The sequence below is a fragment of the Sceloporus undulatus genome, chromosome 2 (assembly GCF_019175285.1).
Source record: "Sceloporus undulatus isolate JIND9_A2432 ecotype Alabama chromosome 2, SceUnd_v1.1, whole genome shotgun sequence".
Taxonomy (NCBI): domain Eukaryota; kingdom Metazoa; phylum Chordata; class Lepidosauria; order Squamata; family Phrynosomatidae; genus Sceloporus; species Sceloporus undulatus.
Genome location: NC_056523.1, coordinates 192,015,594 through 192,030,349, shown reverse-complemented (window position 1 = coordinate 192,030,349; position 14,756 = coordinate 192,015,594). Strand labels below are relative to the sequence as shown.

Sequence of the window (14,756 nt, the reverse complement as noted above, 5' to 3'; positions counted from 1 at the left end):
GGAGTCACACTGGAATAGTAGCTCTTTAAGAGCATAGTGTGATAAACATCAATGTCTGATCCAGTCAGGCCTTAGCTACAACCCATTTAGATTGCTGTAACAGGCTCTGAAAAGTGTTCTTAAACTTCAGCTGGTCCTGAACACTGCAGCCAGTCAGTTGACTAGTGTTTGTTGCAGGGAATATGTGATTTTATTCCTATAACAATGTCAGTGGCTATTGGTCTGCTCTTGGCCATAATGCAACATAATAGTTATGACCTATAAAGACCTATACAACTTGGTTCTGGGTTCTTTGAGGGAATGCTTACTCTCTTATGAGCTTGTCTGGGCTTCAAGATCTTCAGGGGGAGGACCTTTTCTTAATTTCACCATTGGAAGCACATTTAGTGGGGGTGCAAGAGAAAACTTTCCCACTGGCTACTACTTAGCTCTGGAATTCTGCATCTAGCCTTGCTTACATTGAGATTTCCTTTCCCTGGTAGGCAAATACCTTGTTTATTGAGACTAGTCTTTGTCATTTAAGATGGGCTGCTGTCGAAGGTGTCTGAACTAGCTGGATGTTGTTCTTTTAAATTGTGTTTTTTTAGACTATTTGTATTTCAGTTGCATTTGTGTTATTTGAATTTTATTAGTTTTAGATGCACTGAATACTTTTTTGGCATAAAGGCAGAATACATATTTAAAAATAAATAACTTCAAAGTACATTACTACACTGTCTAGAGGTGAACCTTTTGGTTTACAATGAAATTGATTCCAGCTTTCACAGATTGCGAGAGGCGAGGGACAAAATGGTGCACCACCATTCAATTAAACGGGACTCCAGCATACGTGAGATTTGCCTTACGCGGGGTGTGTGTGTCCAGAACACATCCCCTGTGTATGGCAAGGGCAGACTGTAGAACTCTGCTAAAGAGCTTTAACAATGCATTATTATTATTATTATTATTATTATGAAGAATTCTAGGAACCTCACTAAACTACAAATCCCAGGCTTCTATAGTAAGATCATTGTTTCTTTGGAAAGGCAAAGATGTGATTTCTCTGGGCTGGAGAGTTATACTGGGAAGCATAAAGACTAGAGTCAGACCATGCGACACATAGCTGCTTGCCCCTGAACAGAGCCATAAACCTGTCTGAAAGCATGAAATAGAACTGGCAAGTTGAGAAAGTATAAGTGAGCGGGGTCATATTTTCAAGTAGTTCAGTAGGGGGAGCATGAATATATGTATATATGAAACCAAGTATGCATTCTTTAATTTTTGCCACTGACATAGGAGCAAATTTAATAGTAGTAGTAGTAGCAGTAATTGCCCCCCCCCCCAAAAAAAAACCCCAGAAGTTGCCCAACTCATAGTAAAGGGTCCTTGGAGAGATGATATGTGATTGAAGGTTGCCCTCTGCTGTACTAAAGAGGAAGCATGAATGACTTCTGATTAAAAGCAATTTAGAACCCACACATCTGGATAGACAAGTAAAACGACTCTGTATTTAGTACGCACATAATTAGTCTGTACAAGAAAATTCTTACCATCATCTCCTTCCTCTTCCACCTGGTCTGCCCAACTGGGCTTGGAGCTGAAATAAAGGTAGAACTTAAATTAATGGTCTGCTCTCAGAAGCCATAAACATATGTGTGCCTTCCATTGACTCTCTGATCCCAGTAGCTGCTTTCTCCACATCTGATACCTTTTTGCCTATTATCTGCATCACACTTCACTCTTTCCATTACAGCTTCACCAAACCACACATTTGCTTTTTCAGTTTTATCAAAGGGGAGGGGGAGAAACCATGCACCAGCACTGTCCAGATGCCAGTTTATTCCAATTATTTTGTCATTAAAATAAACAACTCTTTGGGCCAGTAGCCACTGTTTTCTTTCTTGTCCTGCCCACTTCCAAAAGGAAGAAGACCACCAACACACAGCACAAAGGCTCCAGCCCTCCAACCACAACCTACTCTGCATTACCTGTGTTTAGAGTGTGTGTGTGTGCGTACACACAAAGCGAGGCAAAAGTCACTTGAGAATTATATGTCTTTATTAATGTATTACGTTGTAGTGGGAGATACGCTCTCAACATTTCCAGGTAAGACATCTGAGGAAGTAGGCTCAAGTCTATGAAAGCTCATGTTACCAGCTTCTTTATTTCAGTTAGTCTCACAGGTGCTACAAGATCCCTCTGCATACTGTTAATATATAGAGAGATCTTGTAGCACCTTTGAGACTAACTGAAAGAAGCAAGTTGGCAGCGGGAGCTTTCATAGATTAAGTCTTCTTCCTCAGATGCATTTGTAGTTGTTCGCTGTCGTCGTGTGCCTTCAAGCTGCTTCTGACTTGTGGCAATCCTAAGGCAAACAAATCATGAGCCAGATTTGTTCAGAAGAGCTTTGCCATTGCTTTCCCCCTGAGGCTGAGAGAATATGACTTGCTCAGGTTCAGTTCTGTGAAAGATGTGTGGCCCAATAATACCAGATCTCATAACAGATGAAGAAGCTGCTTCCAGCACATGGGTTAATACATAGACAGATATGCTATCCCAACCTTTTCCATGGATGTTCAGCGTCGGTCACTGTCGAAGTGAGCTCTGCCTCCTCACTCTGTATAGTATATGGAGAGGGAATTCAGCAAGGGCTCGGTTTACTTATCACCCATCTCCAGGCTCAGTGTTTAACTATTCAACCTTAGAATAGGAATGGGCAAGTATTGACCTCTGTATGTTTCTAGGTTCAAAGCCCCATCAGCCCTAAGCAACATAACCACTGGTGAGGGATGATGATGGGGACTGCTGAACGCCTGGAGGGCCATGGTGACATGTGGCACAGTCAGGGAGACCAGGAAGACAAGGCACCACAAAATGCAGGACATCCCAAGAAAAATGTAGGATGTTGCCAAATGGAATGGAAATTCATGCTCAAAATGGAGGGCGTTTTGGAATTCCTGCTGGACAGAAGGTGGGAATGAATGACATGCCCTGGGAAAGGAGGGCATCTGGTCACCCTGGGCATTGGGATTTGAGTGTTGGACTAGGACTCTCGATGCCCAGCTCCCAGTGAAAACCGACTTGGTGACTGTAGGCAAGTCACACTCTCTCAGCCTCAAAGGATGGCAATGGCAAACCTCCTCTGAAGAAAAGTGCCAAGAAAGCCCCCTGATAGGTTCCCTTTAGGGTTGCCATAAGTCAGAAATGACCTGAAAGCATGAAACAACCACAAAGTGTGATGTAGTGGCTTGCGTGTTGAACCTTGGGCCAGTCACACTCTCTCAGCCTGAGAGGAAGCCATGCCCCAAACCCCCTCTGCACCAATCATGCCATGAAAACCCCACGACAGGGTCGCCATACGTGCAAGTCACACTCCATTGGCCTCAGAGGATGGCAATGACAAGCCCCCTTGAAAACCCCAGGAGAGGTCCTCCTTAGGGTGGCCATATGTCACGCAACCACAACAGACAAAACTTCCCCCAGCAGCCCAAGGCTAACTAGCCCCTCCTGAGCCAGAATGCCAACACTGTGCGTGTGAACGGGCGCACACGTGTATTATGCGTGTACCCGCAGCTCCCCTCCCTGCGGGACCCAGGACCCCGCCACGGCCCGCCTCCATCCCCACCAAGGCCTCCCTTCCCTCCTCCTCTCACTCATAGTCGCCGGTCGGCATGGCTGCTCCTCCAAGAAGAAGAAGAGACAGCGGCGCGAAACTCGAGGAGGGCGCGAGAGGGAGGACTAGGCCTCCAAAGGCCCAGGAAGAGACGCCTAAGCGTGACGCACTTGGTCTCAGCCGCCGCTGGGCATCACGGGAGTCGTAGTTTTTACTCGCGTCGACGCCAGCGACGTAAGCCCTCCGCCCCGCCGCGGTGCATGCTGGGAGGAGGCAAGTAGGAATCCAGCGATGATAATCTGAGGAAACGACGCGGGCTGTACCACTTCAGACCCAGGGGGGTCGTTTTGCTTGAATAAGAGCAAGAGCCTCCTTAGACAATTAGTATAACAACAATAGACTAAGAGTAAATCACATTTTACCTTTGATAATACTAGTATTCTATTAGTAGGAAGGTTTCTTTTTTTAAACTGCACCCCCCCCCAATTTGGCGTCTGATGGTACAGTCCACTATAGAATGGATGTCAATGGGAAAACAAGAGTCTGTGAACATTTAAAGGGGAATGCCATAATCACAAAAAGTCAACATGGGTTTCAGAGAAACAAGTCATGCCAGACAAACCTGATCTCTTTCTTTGATAAAATTACCAGCTTGTTAGATGAAGGGAATGCTGTGGATATAGTATATCTTGATTTCAGTAAGGCCTTTGACAAGGTTTCCATGACATTCTTGCAAACAAGCTAGTGAAATGTGGGACAAGGAAACTGTTAAGTGGATTTGTACAAAGGATGCTCTGTAATGGCTCCTTTTCATCCTGGTCAACAGTGTGATGCGGCAGCTAACAAGTCCAATGCAATTTTAGGCTGCATCAATAGAAGTACAGTATGGTGTCTAGATCAAGGGAAGTAATAGTGCCACTCTATTCTGCTCTGGTCAGGCCCCACCTGGAATATTGTGTCCAGTTCTGGGCACCACAATTAAAAAAGGACGTTGTGAAACCTCCTGACAGTAAGGGCTGTTTGACAGTGGATCACTCTCCTTCCTTGGAGTGTAGTGGAGTCTCCTTCCTTGGAGGTCTTTAAACAGAGGCTGGATGGCCATCTGTCGGGGATGCTTTGATTGAGAGTTCCTGCATGGCAGAATGGGGTGGAGGGCCCTTGTGGTCTCTTCCCAAATATCATTCCAGTGATTGGTCAAGCTTATTCCTAAGGGTAGATTGAGACTCTCCTCCCAATAGCAATAGCATCAGCAAGACAGTCGCCCCTCCTTTTTCACAGGGACTGTTTCCGGACACACACACCCACAAAAATAAAAAAAATGTGCATATTGAAACCCTGCTGGCTTGAATGGAGGCACACGTGCTAACTCCCTCCTTTGCCCCCCCCCAGATATCGACAGCGGAACCCAAGCCATGAGAACGAAGGGATAGGCTGTACATTTCTGACCGCTTATCATGCACTTAAGCACTCCCTAAAGGGTTTACAATGTGTAAGCTAACTGCCCAAAATAAGCTGGGTACTCATTTTAGCAATCATGGCTAAGTGGATCTGGACCCGGGATCAAACGGACAATTTTGGTGCTGCAATACTGGCATTTAACCATTGCATCAGCAAGGGAAATGAGAGGTAGTTAATAGGACTGCTCTCCCCACGGGTGACCATATATCCTCTTCCAGGAGATGTCCTCAATTTCAACCTTCTGTACAATGTGGTCTGCGCCCAAAAACGTAAAACACTGCAGCCCTATAAGGACAGTAATATGGATGAGACTGAGGTGCATCTACACTACAGAATTAATCGTTTTGACACCACTTAACTGCCATGGCTCCATCCCACCATGGGGTTTTTTCCTGGCAAGATTTGTCAAGCTAAGTCTGAGAGTATGTGACTTGCCCAAGGCCCACCTATGGGGGTTTCATGGTCGAGGAGGAGTCCAATCCTGGTCTCCAGAGTTGGCAGTACAACACGCAAATCACTATGCCAAATACACACACAGTATTCTGTAGCTTTTAAAGCCTGAATATTTTTATCGTGATTTGTCTGCGAGAACCACATGAAACGCCACAGAAAGAACCACTGTGTCGCCCACAAAAAATGGAGTGCCTTACGGCAGTTTACCATAATTTATGGAATACTGCATCTGAGGAACTGAAGTACCTCTTTTGTATAAGTTTTTCTTATCCTTTCTAACAAACAGCATACTAGATCTTCAAAATAAAACCATTAAATGTTTTTGATACTTTCTCCACTAAGCATTTAAAAGGCTGTTTCTGTTTATACCAATATCTATTCTATTCTGGGTTATTGTCTCTGGCCAACACAACAAGCTCCTGAATTTTGAATAATCAAGTGGTTTTCAATGCATGTGTGAACCAACTTGCCAGAATTAGAATAATTAAACCGAGGATGAAAGGTTCGGGGTGGGCCTGAAGAAGTAAAGAAAGGGATCTTCGAATAAATTTATAGAGAGTTTTTATTTGAAGAAATATTACAACATATAAAAACTACTATATAATTTCCACTTGTATAAAGTGGTTGATTAAATTTCAATACAATGTATCAGAAAAACATCCTCAATCCCCCCTCCCCCCAACCAACATACAAACGCACACGCAGGAAGTGTCAGGCACTGCACAGTTGATCACTTGAGAATGGTATTTGGAACATCGAAACGCTTTCCGAATGCCAGCCGAGGAGACAAACACTGCTCACAAAACACGGCTTTGAGAAAGAGAGAGAGAGAGAGAGAGAGAGAAAAAAACACAAACATCCTCCCCCCCCCGCCAAAACAAAGAAACCGCCAACGATTTTCAGCATGTCCAGACGATAGGAAAATAAACTGGAAATTATAAAAAAAAAAAAGGACATTAAAAATTATCAGTGCATGTTTGGTGTTTCAGGTGCTGTAACGGGTGCAGCCGATGATGAGCGATCTACAATTAATCTGAAGTGTCCATCTTTTCCCGTTTCATGGTATCTGCAGAGGAGTAGATACACCATAAATGTAATTCCCATGGCTTAGAATATTATTAGTCTGTCCAGCTCACATCTCCATGGATAGGGACGATGGAGGAGTCCAAAGTAACATAGACCCCTCTGCAAAAAAAACCCACCCATTATCCATTTTGGGGTTAGAGGAAAGAGCCAAGGCAGGTACAACTTGTGAGGTACCCACTTTGTATAGAACCCCATGTGTATTTGTGCATCTGGGGGAAAATGTGTAGCCCGCCACAAAGGACTGTTGTACGGCAACTCCTATGGCCTTACCAGGCCAGACAATTGGGAGGAATCATGGGGTTGTAGTTAAATAGCATCTGGAAGGCTACATATTCCCATTCCTGTTTAAAGCCTGACAGAGGTTTCGGAGAGTGGCCAACAATTAGTTTTTGGTGGGTGCGTAGACAGAAGCAATGAGTGAACAACGTGAGGAAAAACTGTTAGAATATCTTATGCATAGATAACACTATAGAGGTAAGGAGGCAAGAGCAGAGACAGTAAGAAGGGCAAGAGCTGATTTGCCCCTGCAAATATACAGAGTATTATAGAATTTGTATCTAGAATCTGGGCTGAGAGACAGCAATGCTCTATAATGGTTGGAGTGCTGGATTACATCTCTGGAGCCCAGGGGTCAAATCCCCACTTAGCCATGAAAACCAACTGGGTAATCTTGGCCAAGTCATGCTCTCTCTGCCTCAGAAGAAGGCAAAAGGCAAGCCCCCCTCCGAACAACCTTGCAAGAAAACCACGTGATAGATTCACCTTAGAGTTACCATAAGTCAGAAACTATTTGAAGGCACACAGTGAAAATTACAGAACCCAGAAACCCAAAGTCCTCTTTCAGTATGATGCTGGCACCCCATAACCTACGGTAGCATCCTCTTTCATATTTTGTGCAACACACATGATTTGACCTCTAGTCCCAATGGCTTTTGCTAAAGGTGGAGGCACTGCCATTTCCCACCGGCAAAAACACCGGAAAGATGAGTGAAAAGAAGGACCTGAAGCTATTGTAACAGAACACCAAAGGATAATGCTGCTAGGTCAGAAAATAAAGCAACTTTCCCTTTTCATATTAAATTAATGACAAGTTAAGGACAAATGGAACCCTGGCAAGATTTGCAAAGGCAAGTTTCGTTGAGCTCAGCAGACCTGTATTTCAGAATACCACACACAGAAAGTTTATAGTGCTATTTTCACACAAAAAAAAAAAAAACGCTACGTTTCGGCAAGGGTGTCCTAATTTTAATAGCCAAATATGGAAAATGACCACAGATCTCAGTAAAACAGTTTCCCACAATACACTACCTCTTGTAATAAACGCAGAGTCCATAGTTGAAATAAATTTTTAATCTCACCTTGTAAAATATAGTAGATAGGAAGCATATGTCTACCCCAACACATACCCTCTCCTGTTGTGGAGAAATCTGTCTGTAGTGTCCTACAAACAGTGCCTTCTCAAACAGACACAAACATATCCAGTGGTGTTTTAACCAAGATATGTGCTGTACTGGTGTGGCCTTAAATGTTTAGAAGATTCAGAACTATCCACCAAACTAGGAACTTCTTTAAAAAGACCGCTGTACTACTGCTGAACCTCCTTTAAAAAATCAGCAGTAGCTTTCCAAGCAACTGTGGAAAATAAAAACAAGCAACAAAGGACCCCAGAATAACAGGGATTGCTAGGGGGGAAGATAGTTGCTTCACTGGGTATCATCACTTCTTGGAAAGGCTATTTAAGAGGGTTCCTATGCCAGCTGGGCCAATAGGGATCAGCAATTGTGGCTTCCAGAATATGTTTGTCTACATGTTGTACCAGGCAGCCAGCAAGGGACTATTGAGCAATGTTGTACAACAACACTTGGAAGGTCAATTGTCCCTTCTCTAAAACATTTTTTTAAAAAGCACCATGTCCCAGAAAGGACCTGCACAAAAGGCACAAAAACATACCTGTCTGTGCTTGTCAAGCACATTTCCAAAGAGCTGTATGTGTCGGAATCCCTGGGATCGCGCACATTCCCGCACACTCACTACTCGTGCTGCTCAGGATGAAGCACACGACCCTGACAGAAGAGAGAATAAGTCACCTTTACCAGAAACTATGCCAAGGCTCACCTGCTTTAGCTAGAAAGTTCTTCCTTGGGTAAGAAGGGCAAATGACTGACTCAAAGGATTTTATATCTTCTTTCTTCTTCAAAGGGCCTTTTGGAGGAAAAAAAAACCCAAACTCAAACCAGTTCACAGTATATAAAATCAGAAATCTGTTAAAATCAGATAACGAGCAACGGAAAAGCTTACTGAGACTGACTTAGAGAGAAAAAAGAGCCTTGTTCAAATGCAAAAATAAAAAAAAAGATAGGCAATACATTTATTAGGACCACTGAACTTTAACCAGAGTCCTGGCAAAGGGGAATGTGAGTTCTCTAGTTCCTAGAACTCTTCATAGGGTGGATGGTACAAAAAAGAGGGGTAAGAGAAGAAACAAAAACCACAAAAGCAAATAATCTGGCTAGTATTGGTTAGTCTGTCTCTGTTGTTTATATGATAGAGACTGCAGTCTCAAGGAAGAAAAAGTTTGTTAAAAAATCAGTTTTTCAGCTTGCTGGGATGCACAGTGAATGGTTTTCTCTTATCTCCACTAACTAGAAAGTGGCTGAGACTCACTTGAGCTGCCATACTTTTTTCCCCTGGAACTTCACTTACCCTAAACTGGGTTAGAGCGATGTCAAGGGCAGCATGACGCTTCTCTACTGGCAACCGGGTTGGAAGTTTATAAAGTGATTTTAAAGTTTTTAAAAAGACAGTTGAAGACAATTGTGTCATCTAAGCTTTCAGTAGTTGAAGTCTCATTGTGCTCAGTCACCAAAACAATCTTAACGCCCCCCCCCAAAAAAAAAACCCAAAGATCTCTCCATGTTTCAGTATTGAGTAGACCTTGTCTCCCGGGGACAGGGAATCACTGGGCCAGAGGATTCATAATTAAGGAAGCCTCGCCTGGATAACATTTTAGCATACAATATAGGTTCAACTTACAAATACATATTCGCCAGAGGATGATGATGAACATACTCGTCTTAAAAGAGATCTATTTACATGTTTTTACCATGGGCTCTGGGTTGGTGAACTGTTGTGCTGAAGAACCCGTTCCCACTCTAATCTTTCCATACAAACCAGCCCAATAGGTTATGCCGTTTCCCGTGTGGGGAGACACAGGAATCAGTGTTGAACTGCCTTCTGCAGATCACATGACTTGCCTATGGGGAGAACAGAAATTCAAACAGCCTTGCATTGAATGAAATATGGGAGCGATGTACTTTATACATTTGAATTGGCATTATACCATAAAAGCATCAAATGTTTACAAGTGGGGGGGGGGGAGATATCTGTAATGGTGGAAGGCATGAATGACCAGGAGCTGCTTCTTCCCTCACAAACCACTGCTTTCCAGTCAAAGTTAACATCCTGACCAATAAATTTTTTGAAAGCATTTCAGGCTTCCCACAGAACAGTCATAATTGGATCAAAATTGAACAATGAAATCAAACTGGATCTGTTGCAGAGCAGATTTGGGAATCCATGACCATATCATTTCCCAATGTAAACGACATACCTTTACAAAAGCATTTAAGACAAACATAGCATAGATCTTAAGAAGTACAGCCCACTTCTGTATTTGGAAGTAAACCAATATCTTTTCTGTAATTCTGTATCTGAGAAAATTGAGAATGGGATGTTAGTCCACAAAAGCTCATGCTGGAAGTATATATTTTAGTTTCAAGGATGCAGAGGCTCTGTTGTTGTTTTGCTACAACAAACACAACAAAGTTTTATGCCTTCAATTAACCATTAACTTTTCATTTTTACAACCATGAACATTAGGAGATTGATGGAGGCACTTCTGGCAGGCAAAAAAAAAAGTGTTCTAGATTTTAATATTTTTTTATAAACACAAGAGTTTTGGAATAGATTGACCCACCAAGACACTTCACAAACTAAACAGACTTGCTTTCTAATATGAAGGTAAATTTAAGGCCCAGCAGGCAAAAGTTGGCCCATTATCAGATTTTATCTCCACAACAGAAGCAAATAATTTCAAAACAAGATTAGCAATTAATTGACAAGCCAGGTCACCTATCACAAATGGACCGCTTAGTGATCAGGTAGAAAGAAAATAGCTACAATTCTAAATAACCAAGCAAATACACAACCCTTTATATATGCTGAGAATTTGATTCCAAGATCCCCATGATAACAAAATCCATGGATGCTCAAGTCCAATTAAATATAATGACATAGCAAAATGGTGTTCCTTATAAAAATGGAAAATCAAGGTTTGATATTTGAAATTTATACTTTTTGAACATTTTCAAAACCGTGTATGCTTGAATCCGTGTATAAAAAATCAGTGTATAAGAAGGGCTGACTGTATATTAAGATTGGAGCTTTTTTGAGGATGTATGTGTGTCTATTTTTCTGCTTATTATCTTCCTTCCCTGCCTCTATACAATTAGACATCACACATAGAAATACTGAAATTACTTTCTGCTGACCTAAAAATTTAAAGGTTATCGTTTGTAATTATTAACTTGCAGCATTATTATTATTTCCTTTGAATAATCTATAGATTGTTAGTGTAAGATATATAATATAATTCATCACTAATTAAATTTTTTTTAGCTCAACCTCCTTTAATACTGATTTTTCTGCTGGTATAAACTTTATAATGTTTTATGCTTTTAATATTTGTTATAATATCTCATTGTATTTGTTTTTCATGTTACCAAGATCGATTAAGACTGCCTTAGTATGTTTGGGCCTGTCAAGACCTCTGTCAGATTACCTCAAAGCTAAAGCTCCGGCTTCTTAAGGAATTTGGAGAAATAGGCCAATAGAAGCCTCTTTAAGAATAAATTGTCTCAAATATCTCTTCCCCCAGGTACACCCATATCTTACCTTAGCACAGGAAAAACCCTCGTCAGGGATTCCTGTGTTTTGCTCCCCGCCTCATTTTTCTATTCATGATGTTGTGTAAAAAGCGTAACTTTGCGGGTGGTTGATTCCATCCGAGAGGCGCACTTCAATGTTATAAGCAGATCACGCCAATCTGAGCCGGGCCAATGGAATGTTGTCTCATCCGAGCACTACAGTGCACTCAGATCCTAAGAAAACCAAAGTCTAGTTAGACCTTGCACCTGAAGGAATCATCAGCAGTAACCTTCCCCATTCTCCACCCACATCAATAACAGCAAGTGCTTATCATCCCAGTATAAAAATGAGTTTTTTAAGCGTTGTGATTTACCAAACGTGTGCAATATGTCATAAATGAAGTCCATAAAAAATGCCCAAACGGAAGGTGTATACAAGGAAACATCACAACAGACCTAGCACTTACTCTATTACTGTCCATCTTAAAGAAGAGGTTCTGAATACTTTTCTCCAACTTTTGTTGACAAATTAGTCAAGAGAGGTGGATCTCTTTGCATACATAAAGGCAGCAGTCAATTAAAAGATACTATTTAGGTACCCAAAGAACCAATTCTCATTCGTTCTATATTATTTCAACTCCTACCCTTTTTCTTCCATCACTATAATGCTCCACCTCCTTCAAAGATTTCAAAGCAGGGTAAGCTCTGTTATTTGTTATATATATAACAAGTCATTCAGATAGTTTTTTTCTTTTTGGTAATCTAATATTTTCATAAAGCTCTCTGAACTGACCTGTTTCCTAGAAAGCTCTGGTCTCAGTATTTATACATTGCAAATCGTACTTGTTTAAGAACTTGGATTTACAACATTTCAAGTCCCCACTCAGTCACAAAACACAACTGGTGTATTGGACTAGTGACTCTTGTTCAAGCTTACCTACTGCAACATGTTGTTCAGGTAAACATGAAGCATGAAGAGAACTATGATGCCCCTTTGACATTACTAAGGTACAGTTGTGGCAATAAATATAACTTATAAAGTAGTAAGAGATCGGAAAGTGCTTCTTATACTTGCTAGATAGGATCCCTGAGGATAGATGATACTGAACCTCGGATTTGCCTCTGGAAACCAGGACTGTGTGAGCTCTCCATTGTAAGAGATTTCAATGCTGATGCTCCTTTTCCTGATTTCAGGAAGATCAAGACATGTGTGTCCCCGGACTGTGATGTGTAAACGGAATGGACCAAGTATTCCTAGAATAATCCAAAGAATGATGTTCAAAGGTGAAGTCCTAAATAGGAAAGGCCACCACCACATACTTCCAACAATATCAGATAACAATTTGGAAATAATTTTTTTCAGTTGAAAAACTGAGATGTTCTGAGGCTAACACTGTTTTTCCCTGCATTAATAATAAAATAATAATAATAATAATAAGAATAATATATAATAAAAAATAAGAATTATTAATATTATTATTATTTATTGATTATTATTATTATTATTATTGAAAGTTAAGCTGGGGGACATGAACGTCAGTTGTGCTTGGTAAAATAGTTTAACTATCAGAAGAAAAGCTCAACACTTTTTCTGAAACTTTGAACAGTACTGTACTGCAGTTTGGCTTTTTTCTCTAGATTTTAAGATTTTCAAGGTTTGAACTCTTCCATAATGGTTTCAGTATATCAGATACTCTTTCAAAACTAGTCAAAACCTGGCATCAATTCAGTCCACTGACATGGAGCCACTGCTGACTATTGTTGCTGTGCCTGGATAGGCCATTGCTCAAACTGGAGGGAGAGCAAAGTATGGTAGTTCCCACCCTCTAAATTTAATGCTAGCCCTGTGGAATGGATTCTAATCTTGGTCCATAAGATTTCAGAACATAAGCAAAAGCAGAACTCAGCCACTCATGTTTAATTATGATCTGTGAAGCAGCTCAAAATGTGCTCACAGGGTCAAATAAAGCAAAACCTAGTTATAAAGAAGAGCTATGCGCTTCCTACAATTGCTTGTAGGAAACATAGCAATTTATGCAAGATAATCAAAAATAATCAATGTTCAATAGTCCCATGCAGACTGATATAGAAGAAGTTTTACAAACTGTAGTTTTATTCAAAATTGCCTGCCAAATGATACTAGTATTACAAGCTAATGTTTCAAATGTAATTCTAGTCCAGTATATACAAACCTTTTAGAGACGAAGTGCCCGAACTGCAACACCAAAACCCACTATATTATTGCAAAGTGCCAACACAGCAATTTTAACCTGAATACATGGCAAGCCCAAAGATTGAACTTTCCCATGTGCTAGCTGTCTGACTTTGAACAATCCTCATATGCCCATTGAAATCACCATCTACTAAATTTGGGAGGTGGCCATTACCTTGTTATAATTGCTAACAAACGTCTTATCGTTCCAAACCACGCTTAGCCTGGCAAGGTCGAGGAGCAAACACATGCAGGGGTTCAAGGAACATGGGGAGTTTCTCTCCAGGAGCTCAGCCAGACAATATGCTCTCATGCGCGTCTGGGCCACACCGGACTGACCAGCCTGCAAAGAAGACATATGAATTGAACACATACGGATTTTGCCAAGGAACAAAATGATACACTGCAACAAACTTGTAATTTTCATTTTGAGTTTTCTATGTGTTCTTTACACCACATCATCACTATTTATGTTTTTATATCCTGCTGTTTCACAAACTGGAATACAACAGCTTGCATTTTAAAACAACAAATACAGATAGAAAAACACAAAAAAGTGAACATAAAATGGGATTAAATTGTACAGTACTAAAATGATTTAAACTACATTTAAATATTAAGATCTATTAAAAGATTATAAACCATTAAAAAAGTTCATTGAAACAATATCACATCCCTCAACTTATTCTTTTAAAACTTTTGTCAGTGTAAATGGTTAAAATCTACTCCTGCTTTAGTTTTACCACCAATGGAAAATTAAAGAAAAGAGACTAATTCTGAAATGTGGGGCTCCACATTATTATAAAGGAGAACTAAAATGGGCACCACAAGAAGGCCACTTTAAAGACTAAGCACGAGTATCAGCAAGGATGCTGGGCTCAAACTGCTTCATAATCGGTTTAAAGCCAGGTTTAATTTGAGGAGGAAACTCACACAATAGTTATAGCCCAATGCAACAATAAGTGAAGAAAGCAGATGGCAGACAAGTGAGTTTTCAACAGACTCAGGGAAAGGAGCCGAAACTCCACAG

General features: G+C 41.0%; 1 protein-coding gene across 1 annotated transcript in view; it reads right to left on the bottom strand.

Moving 5' to 3' along the window:
- LOC121920508 (plexin-B3-like) overlaps positions 1-14,756 on the bottom strand; it is a 149,555-nt gene that overhangs the window by 64,244 nt on the left and 70,555 nt on the right. The window lies entirely within an intron of this gene.